An 18,890-nucleotide genomic window follows, 5' to 3' on the forward strand; every position below is an offset into this window, starting at 1 on the left:
TTTTGCAGTGTAGAAATAAATCTAAACATAATATATTTGCAGCCAGGAGTCAGAGTTAACAGAGGCATTTTATTTGCTTGTATTCTTAATGCTGGCAGTGGATGAATTGTTAATAGAGAGGAGTTTTGTTTAAACAATGCAACACATAAATAGAAACGAGAGAAATTAGTCAGCTTTAAATTCATTACGAAAATAAATGTGCTAAAGGTTTTATTAGTCTGTCTTTTCAAACATTCCCCATCGTCATCTCACACACACACACACGCACGCCCGCACACAAACACACACAAACACACACACCCTCTCCCCCCCACACACAAATGTTCGCTCAGCTATCTTTGCGGGAACTTTCCATTGACTTCCATTCATTTCTACAGCCTAAACCTTATCCTAACCCTATCCATTACACACCTAACCCTAACCAAAACTCAATTCACACCTTAGTCCTATTTCTGACCCCTGACCCAAAAACAGCATTTCCCCTCAGGCTTCGTTCCCCACAAGGGGCAGTGTGTCCCCACAACGTAGTATATGTCAGGAAAATGGTCCCCACAAGGTATTAGAAACAAACACACACACACACACACACACACACACACACACACACACACACACACACACACACACACACACACCCACCTGCAGTCCTCCTTTAATTGGCAGGGAAATGAAAATCTAAAGATTTGCACCATGAAATGTGCCAAATAACGACCTGTCTGACCCAAACCTGTCGGGAATCCTAATTATGTGCCATCATCTCCGTCCCGCTCAACTTTATGGCGGCTTTCTGGCAAATTGTTGCGCATCTGTTCCTGCTTGCTGTGTTTGACATCAGCCCATCAAGGCACAGCTGTCCGACCGATGGGGCTCATTTAACGCTGCAGGACAGACTTTCCAAGCAAAGAATGAGAATCGGATAAATCCTAATGCAACTCTATGAGGCTACTGATTTTTTGCTTTTGTTGTCCTTGGAAAAATAGAGATAGACAGAAAATACAGTAAAAACTGTTGAAATGGAGATTTTGAATGGAGTTTACACCATTCTCAATTTTCAGATATTAAATTGCTCTTTGGTGTGATTGTTTGTGTTTTTGTTTTGTTTATCTGTGGAGTATTTAAGTTATTCTCTTTGTGTTAGTTTTCTACTTCCATTGTGTTTTGGTTCAACTCTCTGTGTTTGTTACTCTTTCACTGCAAAAACCCCAAAATCTTACCTTTCCAAAGTCAGAAAGATGTGCTTACAACAAATGTAGAGACATTTTACTTAAAAAGAAAAATGAAACCGCCTGGATTTGTACTTTTTTTGGCACTGCTAGAGCTCCATACATTGTCTTTTTGATGAAGATTCCTATTCACTGACGTCTGTCATTGCCCTTAAACTCACATGCTTTCTTTTAAATAAAAAAACAACTTCTAGCCATGAGTCTGGCATTTCCATGGATACCAAATACACTGCAAACACACACAATGGTGTGATAATTAAAAGTTGTGATAATTAAAAGATTAATCTGATTTAAATAAATTTCCACATTCTGCTGACTTTTAAAGTCCGGTTTCTTTACTGAGGTGTGAATCCATAATTGAACCAAAATAAGCAAACCCTGGTCCACCTACAATCCTCAGTCTCAGTTCGGTTGACGTGAACTCTGGTGCGGTTCGAACGTGAACGCAAAGCAGAATGGCGATCGCTACAAAAACAGGAAATGGACTACAATGCAGGGCGTCATGGGTAAATGCAACCATCCATCAAAATATTGCATCACATGTCGATGTCAAGAGTTACAAATTCATAATTTTTCATGCAAAATATATATATATAAAAAAAAAAACAGGCAGAAAATCATCTGATGACATTTTTTTGTGGAAATTTGGAGTTTGTTTTCAAAGTTTTTGGCAGGGTCACCTTAGGAAACCGATCCATGAAGACTCCCAGAAATCCCTCAGTGGTGTTTTTGGACTACGAATACTACAGAGATCCATAACCACAGCTTCATTCAGCCACATTTGCATTTCTTATAGATTTCCATGTCATTAAAGAAACAGCTGCTCCTTGTAATGTGTAACTTCAGAGGAAGCAAAGCCTCCAATAAACATCTGTTTTATTCAGCGCTTTGCTCTAAAATGTCTGCCTTTCTGTAAAGCTCCAGTCGGACAAGTTCACATGCTAGAGGAAAGTATAAAGCAGCAACATGTCCTAAGTACCGCCTCCATAAGGTTTTATTAGTAAGCTCGTCTTAAATTTGGAATTAGTGCCCATCTCTGAGCGCCTCTGCGGTTATCAAATCCTTAATTAAGCTTATGCTGAATTTACCCAGAGAGACTGGGATGGCAGGGATTTGACTGCAGGTAGCACCAGCCATCTGCTTCCAGCACGCCGATATCATAGCTGATCATTACTACAAGTCCCGAGCAAAACAAGCTATTATTTCACCAGAAATCACAAAACACCAAACACAGCACAACCCATCTGAAAAGAGATTTTTTATGGTGTTTTAACACCTGACAGTCCGGTAGACTCGGTTCAATTTGGGACCAAAATTGCAACATTTGTTCCATTTTCAGCTGCTGCGGTTCACTTTCACACTGCACTGAATCAAATGAACCAAACCCTTTGAAAAACCTGTTCCCCTCCTCGCCTGTGGGGGCGCTGCACCACTATTGACTGAAGGAAACAACACAAAAACCTCTGAAGAAGACGCTGAGTGCAATTTCTTTCCTCACAAACAAAAATGGAATAGCATCAGATTTTAGCGGTTGTAGGTTTTGCATCAATCACATTTCTAATATTCATGAGTCATGGGAACAGGTGGCAGGAAAATAAAAATTGTGTGGGCCACAAATGGTCCACAGACCCCACTTTGGACAACCCACCAGAAGCACTGATGTGAGTCAGTATCAAAATAAAACTTAAAATCTTCATTTCTAAAAATTATGACTGGATTTTATTTTTTGATTGATTCAAACGAGTTGGTCGAAAAAACAAGTCGTGTCTTTCCTCGATGTTCAAAGTAATTTTTATAAGAGAAAAAATTGGTTTATGTGGAAAAATACTCTAAGTTCTGCAATAATTTTTGTTTTTATCACATTTTTTTTGTTTGGTACTTTGAACCAGAAGCCAAAATTGGCTGTAATATGTATGTACACCTTGTTCATGTGGGATGGAATGAAAATAATTTGTCACTTTGCTAATTTTCCCTCCAGATGAAATGTTGGGGACGTTATGTGACTGTTGGAGCGTAAAGGTACACACGCGCTCACACCGGTGTAATTAAAAGATTTAATTTTAGATAGAGAAAAGGGGAACAGTTGTTTTCTGGTGTGTGATCATTACCGCCAGGCGAAATCTTTGTAGTAAACACAGATTGACTCAGTGACTTTTCCCATCAGACTTTAATTTGTGCTGTCCAGATTTATAATTAGATATTACAGAACAATGAAATAAGTGCAGTAATTGTAAGCGTTAAATCCCATCTAGAATTTCATACACTCATAAGGTTCTCCTTTATAGAGAATAAATTTAACTTTTTCCCCTGCACACATTTTTTTAAATGTGCCTAAATTTGTTGACATTTTTTTTACACTGGATTTACAAATATTGCACTTCAGTTGAATGGACTTGAAGTTTTTAAGTTGAAGGAACTTAAAAAAGTTACAGGTGAGTTCTGGGAAGGTGAGAGCGGACGTTTTCCGCATAAATTTTTACCGATGGTTTTCTCAAGATAAATTAATTTCCTGAAGGTTTTCTTGAGATAACAAATTAATTTCCCAAGGATTTTCTGCATATACTTTCTCCTGTTGGTTTTGTCGAGATAACAAGTTTACTTCCTGATTATTTTTTTAGAATAATTTCCTGCAGGTTTCCAAGAGATAACGTGTTAATTTCTTGTTTTCCACGTGTACGTTTCTCCGATGGTTTTCTTGAGATAAGTTGATTTCCCAGTGATTATTGAGATTAATAACTTCCTTCACACATATACTTTCTTCCAATGGTTTTCTTGTGATAACGACTTAATTCCCCTTAATTTCTCAAGACAACTAATTAAGCTCAAGAAAACATGTTGAGAAAACCATTTGGAAATTAACTCGCTATCTTGAGAAATTCATCTAGGAAAAATGTTCCATTTTAGCATAAAAAATCTATCTCTTTATATCAGAGGGAAAGGATCATGAATTTTTTTTATGCCGATAAAACCATCTCAAACTTGAATACTCTCTTTATGCATAAAAATACAAATTCTACCAAATCAGCACTTAAATCAGTTGACTCAAAATCTACACTAAATAAAACAAAAACATTGAGTCCAGTAATAAACAGCTGCAGTTTTTTCTACCAAACTACTGAGAACGTGTTTGTTTATCTCCGTCTTTTCAGATTTCTTTCATATTGATTTTATAGGAAAACGGCATTCGGCTGGAACAGAGGTTCTCATGGGCTACACCTTATCAGCAGATTATTATAATAAAAAGAACCTGGAGTGGAAACCGGAGCCCTTTTATACATATTTTCTTTCTTCGGGCTATGCTTCAAAACATTCAATATGAAATAAAATAATGATGTAAAAGTGCTTTGAAGTCAGTGAGCAGGATCATTTCTATTTTAACTTACAGTCTACAGCAGCAGTAAAAGTATCAGCTACCGTAGCCGGTTACCGTGGATCACGTTACATTTATAGTTAATTATAACTGAAACATTTTTATTATTAAATCAGTTTAAGCTGAACAATTTGTAAGAAGTTGTGAACTTCCCATTGCCATTTTTCTACAGTGTTTATTTTACACAGAAAAGATATTTTGAATTCATAAGGCCACTTTTGCTTGTTTAAATAAAGGGTGCTCAAAGTGGGGTGTGCGGGCCATTTATGGCCTTTGGTTTGATTTTATGTGCCCTCCTCCCGCGCCCTCATCCTAACCACAATTTAAGATTAAATAAAATAAATTAGGACAAACCTACTTACAAAAATATTAACTGCAACATCAAGTGCTAATTTTTTCCAAGCTTTCTTGTTTCCTTCTATGTTCATGGTAACTAGAAGCACATTTACTAAAATACATCTTAATGCTCTTAAATCTGCTTTTTATTACTGTATCAAAACTTGGCCAAATACAAAAAGTGTTTTTTAAATGAAAACTGATCTAGATCATGTTGTTAATGGTTGAGAATAGTAACAATAAAACAAAAATGTAAAATGTTAAAGGAATAAAACCACTTTTTCAAGACTCTGTGTCTTTTGCCATGGATAATAACTGACATTAAACAAAGCAAAAAGAAATAAAACATAAATTTTTTTTACATCATCACCCACCATGAGTGAATTATAAATCATCTGCATCATCTTCCCAGATATTTCAGACTGTAACTCATGGCTGACATGGACTAATAGCCTGTCTGCTCCCTGCTTGTCATCTCAGCGAAACAAACTTTTCTGTGGATTTATTTGAATGTCAACACATTCAACCCATCTGGCCGTTTGGATCCAAACCAAATGAAAAGCTGAATGACGTTCTCATCTTGCAACTAAGATGTCAGAAACTGGGAACATCAGACACAATCTCTCACACACCTGGAAATATCCGGCTATCTGCAATATGGATGCCATTCAAATTGCAAATATCACAAAACAGAGACGTTGAGTTGCTGCAGCTGGAAAGAGACTAATAACTATAATGGTGGGTTAAGGCTATTATAGACAGAAAAAAAGGAGTAAATTTCTGCAAAGAAATGTCAGAAAGTTTTAGTTTCACCTCAAAAACTTTCTAGAAGAAACATTGACATTTCTGAGTTTGAAAAGTTGATAAATTGCAAGAAGAAACTCAAAATTAGAGAATTAATTGTTGAAATTCCCTAGAAAACACTTGGAAATTTCTAAGTTCTGATAGCAAAAAATTGTTGGAAATTTTCTTTGGGAAATTTTCCAAAAGAACACTTCTTTGGGAAAATTTTGAAGGCAAAATTTCCCAAAGAAAATTTCCAAATGTTTCCCCAATATTTGGAAATATTCGCCTTTTGAAACTCAGAAAATTCCAAGTATTTTTCTACAAAATTTCTGAAATTTGTCTCAAAATGTCAGATTTTTTTTTTTCTGGCAAATTTTCAACTTTTCAAACTAAGAAAATGTTCTACTTTTATGAGATTGATCTTTTTTTTCCTCATAAATATTCAACTTTTGGAGCTCTAAATTTCAAATAGTCCTGAAACGTTTTTTGTTTTTTTTTCTGGAAGATTTCTGAGACTTTTGGCCAAAATTCACTCCTTTTTTCCAACTATAATGCTGATAATACGCTGTGGTAAATAACCTGCTAATAAAACTTTTCAATCATAATTTTGAAAAAGTCTCTTTAGAATAGAATAGAATTACTTTATTCATCCTAGCAGGGAAATTATTAGGGTATCAATATTGAGATGCAAATCGCAGTTTCTCTCAAATATAATTGAGACTTTTGGGATTTCCATCTCTCTAAGCTATGAAGCTGGAAACTAAAACATCTGTCCAATTACAGAATGAGGAATGACCAAAACAGAAGTTATTTTCCTCCTAATCTCATGCAGAATGTTGTTTGCCCATTTTTCAGCTTCGTTTTTATGGAAACCTCATCGATCTCACAGTTACACCTTCGCTCTCTTTACCTGAGCAGCAGTAAAATGAAAAACGGCTCATAACGTCACAAGCAGGCAGTGAGTTTAGTTTCATATATTCGTCTTTTTCTTTTGGTGCTGATATGAAAGTTTAGATTTATGTTTTCTGAGCACAACAGAGTTAAATATTTCAAGAAACTTTCAAACTCTTGGTGACTTGTTTATTCAGCAGGATCTGTTATAAAAAGGTCATTGTAAAATAATTCTTGGAAACATTTCCCAGTGTACGTTATGTATTATTTTTCTCGTATCATTAAAACTTTTTTTCCCCATAATATTACAATTTTATTCTCATAATATTTTGACTGTTTTCTCTGAATTTTATTACTTTTAGTAATATTTTGACTTTATTCTGATGTTATTATAACTTTATTTTAACGCTCAGTTTGTTTTTTGAAAACTTTTGATATTTGTCTTTCTACAGACAGATACTTCATCAAAATATGTTACCTTCAGCACAAACGTACACAGGGAGCAAAAAACTGTCAGCATCATCCAAAAAAAGAAAGAAGACTGTCCGCATTTCACTGTCTTTTTGATAAATGAGCCAATTTGACGGAGTGCTTGCATTGTTTCTTTTAGGCTTGAAATGATGCAAACCTATACTGTTTTTTTTTTACTCTTTTTGGCTGCTTCAGTGTATTCCTGAACATCGGTTTTACTTTTTTCCCTGAAGAATAAGACTCCCTATCGACTGGGGTCCCTTGAAACGGGTCAGCAAAGATCCTGACATGCACACTGTCAACCTTTCACATCAACAGTCTGTCAAGGTAACATTTCCACCTTGCATAAGACTTTGGTTGGCAACAAATGAACAATTTGAAAGCAACAAAAGGCTCCACAGATAAAAGCTGCTCTCCACAACTTCTTCTTGTTGATTAAGATAAGGAGATTCTGTGGAACCGGACCATGGGATCAAAGTCAGAAAATTAGGTTGACCTTCGAGTATTATAGCACAATGACAAGTCTTTGTTCTGCTAATCCTATTTTATTTGATTTTTTTGCACTCAAGGACTTTTCTCCACCAGAGTTTCATATCTCTAATACCTTCCACCAAAAGATGGGATGAGTGTTGACCTTTAACAGGAATGAGTTTGTATTTATTAAGAGTGTGTAGTAGTCATAACTTTGATTCACTGTCAAATGCATGAGTGCACTTCAAGTTAAAGTGGGCCTAAGAAACCCTCCAGTACAGAATTGCTTTTGAACCATAAAAAATGGAACATTGACCATACTTAATGGCTATTGATGATTTTGAAAATGTAAAGTTTGTCACTGGTTTCTCATTTGACATAAGAAACCAGTTTCCTCTACTTCTGCCCCCGTGTGAAAGTAGAGCAAACCTCCAACAAACAAACAGTGTTATAATGGCACAGGTAGTGGAACTGGATGAGTTACCCAAGACATTTTTGAGTCATTTTTGCCTTATAAACCGATACTGAGGAAAAAACGACGGGTAAGAACGAGTCCTACATCAGGTCTGTAAGGTTATTAGTGGGGAAATAACAAAGAAATCAACATTAAAGCCCAAGTCTTTCGCAATCAGTGGAAGAATGAAGGGCACAAAGTCTTATATGAAGTGACTGTGAACGTTGTTTCGGACACATTTTGCACGTTAAAAGCGGGTGAGTAATGACTGAAATGTGAAAATCTGCCTTCAGGAAAATGCTTGAAAATAAAAATAAAAAGGTGCTTAAATGTAAATACCGCAGTTACTGCAGCACATGTTATAATGCTGCCATTAAGCTAGTGGAAAATACTCACATTAAATCAAGCATAACTACCTTCATTTAATGATCTTCAATTTGATTATCAATAAGTGTCACTGTGACAAAAATTAGATGTTCACCTTCATGCAGAGGAACATGTGTTAGTTGCCATCAATCACAGGTTATTGGACCATGATTTCCTATTACTTTCCTCATTGTGCTTCAGCAATTATGAACCCCAGCCATGTTGACAGAGCAATTCTGTTAGATTTGGGTAAAGTGGGGCAGTTGGTTGACCTTTTTGACCTTAAGTTTAATTAATATCATCAAAGCAAAAGCAGTTTAAACGAACATTTTTGCTTCACAAACGTAGTCGAATTGTTTGACAACAAACTTGTTTGATTTGAAAAAGGTGGTTGGGTGGGGGGCTGACCTTTCATGACCTCTGGCAACATGTATTAATATATTTAAAATTATAATGAGACAAATGAAATTTTTTGTTTTACACCAATTTTGCTAGATATGAAGAAGTTTAGTATTAGAGATCTGCCATCTTTAAGTCAAAATATTAGCAATTTTGAATGACATTTACCACTTTTGATCACAATTTCCCAGTTACTTCACCTCAAAAACTAATGTTTAAGTTTTTAACCAAACATTGAACTCTGCTTCTCGCTAAATATTTATTCCACAGCCCTCCTTTTTTTTTTCCAAAGGGGGATTACTACATAAAAAATGCAAAGGTCTGGTTTTCCTATGAACTTCCATCACCAGCGAACTGTGAGAGCTGGAGGAATTTTGAAGTCCATTTCTAAAAGCAGCAAATATTTAATCACCAGTGTTGCTTCATTCTCTAAATTTGCACTCCCGCTTTGCGAGCCCAAGAACTGCATAATGCGTGTTGCGTATTCTGTTCACGTATCATCATCTTACGGCTGGTTAGCCGGACAGTCAAAGGTGGCCTCAGAAGGATTAATTAGTTTAAAAAGTTAAAAAGTTTTTTGCTAGGCTTCTCTTTGATGAAACATATTTAAATGTATTGAGGCATGATAATGAGTGCTTTTCTAAAAACAGGAGCTATTCTGTAGCCTCATTGTGTCATGTGAGTTATTCTGTATAGTAGTGTTTCTCAAACCTTTTCAGGCTGAGGAACTCTTAACTCATTTAACAAACATTCACTTAACTTGAAATTGCCCCACAATAACACAAAATATAGTATCTGAAATGAAAATAATAGTCTCTTAACTTACTTATTGTTAGTTTTTGTGTTCATTTATTGTTTGGTAAATATGACAAAGCCATTGACAATGTCAACTCAGGTATATTGAGTTATTTACATATTCTGAAAGTGTTTGTAATGATGTCAAACACATGGAAATAAAGAAGAAGGTGTTCTTTACTGTTATGTGCATTAATAGGGCTATTTGTAATTTATAAGCACAATAAAAGACAAATAGACTTGAGTTGCTTTTCCAGAATAAAAGGCGAAGCATATGGATATTTAATCAATATTTAAATTATGGATTAAATATCCATAATTTAATATGGATAACTTCGTATTGAATATGAAATTATCCACCAATTTCTATCGATAGTAGCTATCTATTGTATACAACTAATTTAACTTAATCATTTTTAATTAAATAACCAGGAAGCACAGTCCTAAAAAACAAAGAACAGTTCTCAAGTTCTGTCCTACCGTCACGGCATAGAGTCGTTCAAAAGAATTGAATCGTTCGTGAACGATACATTAAAACTGTCAGCAGGTATGACCTCCTCTGATCATAGAAGTAGTCCTGGCGTTGCTTTCTTTTCTCAGTTTTTCTTCTTAGAGTTTAATATTTGTAAACAGTCCTTTGCTAAGCTAGCTGTGGCGTCGCACTTTGAGCTGACGTCACGGTAAATAAACGGTCGTTTCCATGCAGTACCCGGCGGACCACGAGGGGGCGGCCGCGGACCACAGTTTGAGGAAGACTGCTTTAGAGTTTAATATTCTGCACATTGCGGACACATAAAGTTTACCATGCTGCTGCTGCTGCTGCTGTCCTTTGCCGCCTCGGGCAATCTGTTGGCCACCACTTCTCACTTCTCAAGACTTTCTCATTGAGATTCATAGAAACTGTAAGAGGAGGCAAACTTTTGCTTGATTGTGCTCAAACACTTATTTGTTTCAGGTGGAGAGTCTCTGGAGTCAGACATAAAATTAGCTGCAGGAATACTGATTTTTAAATTTTATTTATTTTAACTAACTTGACTGGTTATCTTATATGTCCAGCACATTATTTTACCTAAATTAAAGTTCTGTTCCCTGCAGCATTTTTAGGGCATCATAATTGCTCAGGGTGGCTCAGTTTGTGTGACTTCATGACCTCCAACTGAACAATGGTGCAGTAGAAGAGGAAATGGTTCTGAAAATGGAAAAAAATATAGTCTTACCAAGTAGTTTTAGTCTAATTTCTTGGGAAAATATCTTAGTACACTTGAAATAAAAAAGAAAATAATAACAATAATCTGCAACTAACTTTTCAGCACTACAAGACATTTTCTCATGTTAAAAGTGAGATAATTTAGCTATATGTCACTAATTTATGTTATTCTTCTGTTGTCCAACAGAACATTGGTTTTACAAAAAGTACAATTCAAGCATTATGTGAATTTCATTTTGACTTAAAAGAAAATCTAAATTTTAGAAAGTTGAAATCAACACCAGAATACTTATCACATGAACATAAAACTCCTATAAGATGTAGGAGCTTGTGCACACGGACCATCAGTATGTTTGTGTTGCTTTCATATCTGATCTTCCAGTCAGCTAATTTGGTGAAATTCAACATTTTAAATTAAATTCTGTGATTTATCTGCATTTTCCACATTATGGAAATCTACAGCAGAGTATTAGGGCCACGGTAAAAAAAAAAGAAAAAAGAAATACAAGAATAAAGTCATATTTTATTCTAGTAATAAAATGACTTTTTCCTCAAAATATGACTTTATTCTTGCAATATTATGACTTTAATCTAATTTGAACTCTATTCTCGTAACATTATTTTGCATAATATTTTGGTTTTACTGTCATACTACAACTATTCTCATGAGTTTAATCTTATATTATATGACTTTATTCTTGTATTATTTGAAATTAATTCTTATAATAGTGACTTTAATCTCAAAATATTATAACTTTATTCTTGAAATGCAACTTTATTTTCAAAATAGGACTATTCTCCAATTTTTTAAAAAGGTTTTGTTGGTTCTAGTGGCCTATATTTGAAAGGAAACTGGGTAATGAGAGAGGGGGAAGACATGCGGCAAATGTCGCCATGCCGGGAATCGAACCTGTGACCACCGTCACGAGGACTAAGGCCTCAATATGTGGGTTGTACTTTGCCACCACAGCACCCCACTGTTCTCCAATTTTAACTTTACTCTTGTATAATTTTATTCTTGTAAATGTAATTTGTAATATTATTTTATTATTGTAATGTCATGACTTTACTCTAGTAATATTCTTTTCTTAGCACGGCTCTTAAACTCCATCGTAGAAATCATAGGGTACCATAAGTGGATCTTTTTTTTTTAATTTTTTTTGGCAACATTAGGTAATTATTTACTTGAAACAAGCTCTTACCTCTTGCTGAAAAGTTGCATGAAGTTTACTAAGATATTTACACTAGAAACTAGACCAAAAACAACTTTGTAAATTTTGCAATGTACCACATTTTGGCCTCTTTCACTTCAGACCTTTGGCCCTGATGTCACACAGATTGGTTTTGGTTCCGACTCGACTTGGCCCACTGGTGAGATCTTGAGTTCTCCTTCCAGCCGCCCAATGTATTCAGCCTCATCACTCTGTAAAGGTTGTTAGTGGGTGATGCTGTCAGTCTTATTTCTTGATTTGATCCAGCCATCTTTGCTGGGAGACAAACCGCTCCGGATGGGTGTCTGTGCTCCCTGTGTCTCCTGGGTTGCTGATTACCTGTCAGACCAGCTTCATCACGTTCGCCCAGGGAGAATCCCGTCTGAAACGGTAATCAGAAACACCGGAGAACCCGTCTCTGTTTCTGTTCACCTTGTAAACCTCAAACTTTAAATACGACTCAGTCATGCTACCAGCAGAGGTGGGCAAACCACCCAAAAACTAAAAGTAGAACTACTTCAACATATTTTTAGTAACCGTCCAAGAAATTACTTAAGTAAGACTCAAATTATAATAATTTAATATTTAAAAATAACATAATCAGATGGACCAAAATATGAAGTTAAGTGGAAAGTTAGGTATTTTAAGGACCAAAATGACAATAATTCATATAAATATAAAAAAACCCAAAATCAGGCAAAAGTAAATTTTTCCAAATCAGTTTATTTCAATAAAAAACTTATAAAACTTTAACAGAAACTGCAGGTGTGTGTCTGTGTCTGGTGAATTTTTGGTTAAAACATGTTTGTTTTTCACTCAGTGAGTAAAAAATCCAGAAATTTTACTCAAGTAAGAGCAGAAATACTTCATAATAACATTACTTTTAAATGAGTAGTAGTAAAAATACTCCTAAAAGTATATTTTTTCAAAAGAGTTACTCAAGTAAATGTAATTGAGTAAATGTAACTAGTTATTGGTTATTAAGGACTAGGAAGAGCTGGAGAAAGGGGAATTGGTGAGTAGCAGGATTTGGACCACTAACCAGGGAAATATTGGTGGAGAAAACAAATGTCTACAGTATAAAACAAATATCTACAGTATTCACAGCTATAAACTTTAAGGGAAAGAAAGCGGAGCTGGTCAACAGCTTCAGATACTTTAGTCTGCATCTTGTCCGGAAGCTGCCCAGAATGCATTGCACCGTAAACAACATGGCGACATCCGAGGCGACAATATTTTATTTATTTAAATTTTTAAAAAACTAATGGTGGGACTCAATTAAAATTTAGTTAGTTAATTAAACTTAATTGATCACATTTTAATTGAAAACCATAAATTGACAAAATAAGCAACATTTTCAATTCAAAACCCATTTTTGTTGCTAAATGGTTGAATAAATAGACATATGAGCTAAATGACAAATATATACTGTACTTAATTTGTAATTCAACTATCAGATTGGTGCAAACTGTAGGTGATTGTTTTAGGTAAATAATTCCCTCATTTTAATGAAAAAAGTTCTAGTTCCACTGGCAGATTATTTAACTTATTTCAAAATTGACGGGCACTGCGCCGTTACCTAGCAACTCCAGCCAAGCCCAGCCTGTTACCTAGCAACCCAGTTCTAGTTCCACTGGCAGATTATGTCATTATAAAACTGGGAAAATGTCTTGTTATAAGTGAAATAATCTGCCAGTGGAACTGATGCTTTTTTTTAAAAAAAAAAAATCAATATTAAGGAATTATTTATCATCAATATCAGTGGAAGAGGGCATAGCTATATTATCTCAAGCAACTCTGTAAAGAGAAGTGGTGCCTTCGGATTGAAGAGAGATACATATAAAGGGATACATAAAATGAAAACTACATGTGTTAACTGCTACATGATGGGGTGTACTGTATTTTTCTTCTGTCCATAAACTGGGTCAAAACTCATGACTAGTTCAAGGCTATCAGAACTGGTTCCATCCCCAACAGCTGGGTAAACTGGGAATCTGTTCCAGGAAGAGTTTTTGTGCATTAAGGTTTTGTCTGAAAACATTTCAGCGTGTTAGTCAGCAGCAACCAGTGCAATCTGCTGCTACTGGGTAGCGGTGTGTGATTAGGAGTAGTGATAGCTCCAAGGTGCATCAGGCCAACCTTTAATTACACCCTTAGAGAGTAAAACCAAACTCCTCTGTGTGTGCCAGATCAAATAAGAGCATGTGGAGAAGGAAGCCAGATGTCTTTTTCCCTGAACACTAAAATTTGCTAACTTTCCAAATTTTGCTGACATCCCCACCATAAGTGGGTATTTCTTAGACTGTGGCGGCTAAACAGCAAGATGAAAATGATGGAGTATATTGTGCAACACAGCAGGTTTCACTGGTTCTACTCCTGCTTCAACAGATGGAGAAGAAAACATGCTAGAATGGGCCAAAACGTTATATTAATTATTTGCCACTTTAATTTGAAAAAGGAAAAAAGTTACTATTTATTAATCAAAATTTAGCCGTGTGACATAAGTATTGATGCCAAAAACCTGGTTTGCTCATTATTAGGCCTTTCACATTAACAAATTTAGCTGGACGATAAATTGTCTCAGAAATTATTACAATAAACAATAATATTGTCATTTTGACGTATAATTTGTGGATAGACAAAAAAGAACATTTCTGCCAAAAAATGTGAAAATGTTTAGAACAATCTCAGAAATTTTTTAGAAAAAAAGAGGAAATTTTAATGTTCCAAAAGTTGAGAAGTTGAGGGGAAAAACTCTGAAATATTTTTGATTAATCTCAAATATGTTGTAATAATGAGTCAGAAATTTTGAATCATTAAAATTTTCTCAAAGATTTTCGAGAAAAGACTAGCAAGTTTCTGAGTTTCAAAATTTCCAAGCTTTTTCTTGAAACTTTTTGATATTAATCTCAAAATTTCTGAGTTTTTTGAGCAGATTTAAAATTTTTCAATCAAAAAATCAAAAGTAAATTTTCTAGTTTTTTCTAGAAATTTTCTGAGATTAATCTAAAAATTTCTGCACTATTTTGTAGCTGTAGTTTCAAAACATGTTCAATATTATTTAATTTTACAAAGTACTTATCAGATGCAGACACTGCTGTTAATTAATACTTTTAACAGTTGATGGATTTTACGAATGCATTCAGACACAACCGACTCTTTAGGAACATTCATAATCTTGATAAGGCCCAAAATGAAAATGAGTTTGTCATTCCTGAACTAAACCAACTTAAGAGTAATTCTCCATTGTCTATCCAGTGTGAGTTTCCCAGTTACTCTGCAGACCCCAAACTCCTCTGTTGTGTTGCTTATCAGAGCGTCCCACAGAAGTCAATAATTAATCTGCCAACTTACAGCATGTTTATCTCTGCTATGGGGTTGTTCCTTATCTTGTAGGATAGCGCTGTGATGTGCAAGGACATACAGAGGACTGGTGGACAAAGTGATAAGTTGTGTATTGATAAAGCTCCAGTCAGAAAAATAGCTGTAGTTGTGAGTTTGATACTGACCAAAGCTTCATTCATTGTCTGTATATATAGTTTTTTTTTTTTTATTATCAGTTTGTAGACGTTTTAAATTTTTGTGTATACGGGGTTATATGCAAAATTCACATTTCTAATGTTTTTGTTCCGTTGAGTTTCCACTGCTTCTAAAAACCCAAGAGCTGTAAAAAAAACCCACCTCACCTTTTTATGGCAATAAATCGATGTTTTTTGTTTTTTGGAAAATGAGCCGTTTCAAAAACGTACCGAATGTAGCGTCACAAATCAGCAGGCACTGCCCGTTACTTAGCAACCCCAGCTAAGTAAGACCCGTTACTTAGCAACCCCAGCAGAGTTCCACTCATCGCCTAGGAATCCTTGTGGGGTTTTTGTACTTCCATTTTTGTTTCTACTGCTTCTAAAAACAACCCAAGTCTTTAAAAAATCCACCCAGTAACTTTTTGGTAATAAGTAAAAGTTTTTGGTGTCTGGAAAACGAGGCATTCCAAAAACGTCCTGATTGCAATGTACAGTGGCAACAAAGTGTTTTGTTGTTGACTTAGAATTCAGAAACCGACTTGCTGCATTCTGGTCGGTTGGGCGGGAGGCTCTACTTCTTCTTTTCAAACATGTTTGGTTGTGTAACTGTGCATCTGTTTGAGGCTATTTTCAGTATAAACATTGAGTTAGGGGGCATGGCCTGCAGCAGGTTATTTGTTAAAGTGACAAGATGCCCCTAAATCATCTCATTCTGCAAGGAGCTCAAAAATACGTAATAATTTTATTATCCAAGAATGAGTTTGTGCAAAATATGTAGTGAAAATGTTTTGTGTAGACCATAGACGTGTCCTAACCTGTACAAGGAAGCATGGCAGGTCACCTTTAAAAACATTTTACTGGTAAAGGTTTGGGCGACTGGAGTTTTTATTAGTCAATAGAGCAAAATTATGACTCCTCAAGCATCATAAATGTCTAACATAAGTTAAAATTGAAAATTAAAAGATGTTTTACACCATAAATATTTTTCTTAAAATACATAATAAACACATGAGCAGCTGCACTTTCAGGGGAAATTGGAATGACATTTAAAGTTGGGTGGTGTTGATTTAATTAAAAACAAATATTAAAGGTCAAGGAAATATCACTGGATTCAATAGAAATCTTAGTTTCTGAGCTGTTGTTTGTGAGACAGCAACTCTGAAATATCTTTATAATAAAGAAAGTTCTGCTCATTACCTCTGTCCTTTGAGATAATCGACCTTCATGACATTATTGCAGAAGTGTCTCCAAATACACCCTGCGTCCTTACTGTAACACAATAAGGGCGCACTCACAATAGTGAGTACAGATGGTTCCACATGCCTGACAGATTTTTTAATCAAGCACTGTGTTCTTACTTTAAATTATGCAAACCTCCACAAAATTTTAAAAATAAAGCCAATACAAAGAAAGCCCCTCTGTTCCCATGGGATTTCCTTGTCCCTGTGATGTATTGTATTTATTTAGTTTCTAGGACATTTTGGCCTCTTTTCTTACCAGTAAAGTTCATGGTGGATTTAAGAAAACAGGTCTGATTTAGAGGAAGCCATGTTATCTTTTTTTCCCATGACACACATGTCATGGTTGAGCATTTAAACATGAGACTCAAATGCATAAACCAACTTATCTGGTTAAATTGAATGGTGATGTTCAAGTTGAATTATAGATCAGTGGGTGAGGGGACATTCTGGGTGCTTTTCTCAGGAATCAAGGGAGTTTTTAACTCCAGGATGGACCAGGCGGATTGGAGGAGTTCGAGTAAAACTGTGATAATTACAAACCATTCATAACCTTTCTACATTTTAAACTTTACTGTATCTCTGCAAGGGAATTTATGAGAAGGACCATCACAATATGGAAGAAGATTAGGGCCAAAGAAAAAGAAATCTGGCTTTTTTCCCCCTGAATTCTGACTTTAATCTAAAAATTCAAACTTTTTCCACCACAATTCAGGCTTTTGTTCCTCAAAATTCTGACTTTTTCCCCTCAGAAGTCAAACTTCAATTTCAGAATTTTGACTTTTATCTCAAAATTAAAACTTTTCTCCCCAGAATATTTCTCAGGAATCTGGATTTTTTCTCCTCACGATTCTGACTTCAATCTCAGAATTCTTTTTTCCCTCTGAATTCAGATTTATTTCCACTCAGTAGTAACAGTTTAATCTCATAATTCTAACTTTAATCTCAAAATCCAAACTTTTTTTCTCAAGATTTGTCCTTTTTCCTGAGAATTCTATTTTTTCTCTGAATGTTGACACTGATCTATGGATTCTGCCTTTAATGTTTTGAGAACAAAAATCATAATTTTGAGAAAAAAGTTATAATTCTCAGTTTGAAGTCACATCAGTTTTTTGTCTTTTTTTGGTGGATGTCATATTCTATACAATTTATTATATATTTAAGAAAAGAAAGTAAAATTATACATTGTTTTAAATTACAAATCAAATCTTGAAATGTGAGCCTACTTTTGGTTGTTTTTCTGATTAATGCTATAATTACCCAGAGTAACACAATTTATTCAGCATTCAATTGGCAAACTGCAGCTTTCGTTCTTTAAATATGGTATATTATAGTTCAAATTATGAAAAACAGAATAAGGGCTAGAAATAATAATTAAAAAAACATGCCTGAAAGACAGAGTGTAAATTTTCTCTTAACCATGCAGTTAAATTAAAACAAATCTCCCTTTACACTGTAGACTCTGAAGCACAAGAGGTTGATTAATTGAGCTCCAGATGGCCGACACTAACTCCACCTGATGTAATAATTCCTCAAAGGAAAGGCCTTCAACTTCAGCAGTTGTCCGTAAATTCACAGATTAATTTCACACCGTTGCCTTGAAGCTTTTATTCCAAAACATTAACCAACAGGGTATTCTTTGTCACTGTAAATTACTGTTTTACTGCAGTGTCTCTTCTACAGGGTGCTGCTTTTAGAACGCCGAGTAAAACAGTAAACAATGTTCTGGCCTCCCCTCGATGCGCCGCTCGTCTTGTGAGGCAGCGGACCGTGAGATCCAGCAATACTTTATCTTCACTCAGCAGCATAAAGGCGGGCATTCATTCTGTAAATTAATTTGGAGAGCAAAGAAAGGAGCATCCACAGTTGTTAAACTAAAAAACACATTGTTTTACGGTAATCCGCTCTACATTTGTGGCCGTACAGGGGCGGTCCTAGCCTGCTTGGTGCCCTGGGCACATGATCCACCATGACATCATACAGATGATGTCATATTAAAATTCTTTTAATATTTTATTTGAAAAAAAATGTGGAAGAAAGAAGGCTGGAGTATACTCTATGCCATGAAGTTAAAAGTAAACACAAATACAAAATAAATAAACTGTACCATACTGCAAAAACACAAACTCTTACCAAGTATTTTTGTTGAAG

This window comes from Xiphophorus maculatus, chromosome 9 (assembly GCF_002775205.1).
Source record: "Xiphophorus maculatus strain JP 163 A chromosome 9, X_maculatus-5.0-male, whole genome shotgun sequence".
NCBI classification, from domain to species: domain Eukaryota; kingdom Metazoa; phylum Chordata; class Actinopteri; order Cyprinodontiformes; family Poeciliidae; genus Xiphophorus; species Xiphophorus maculatus.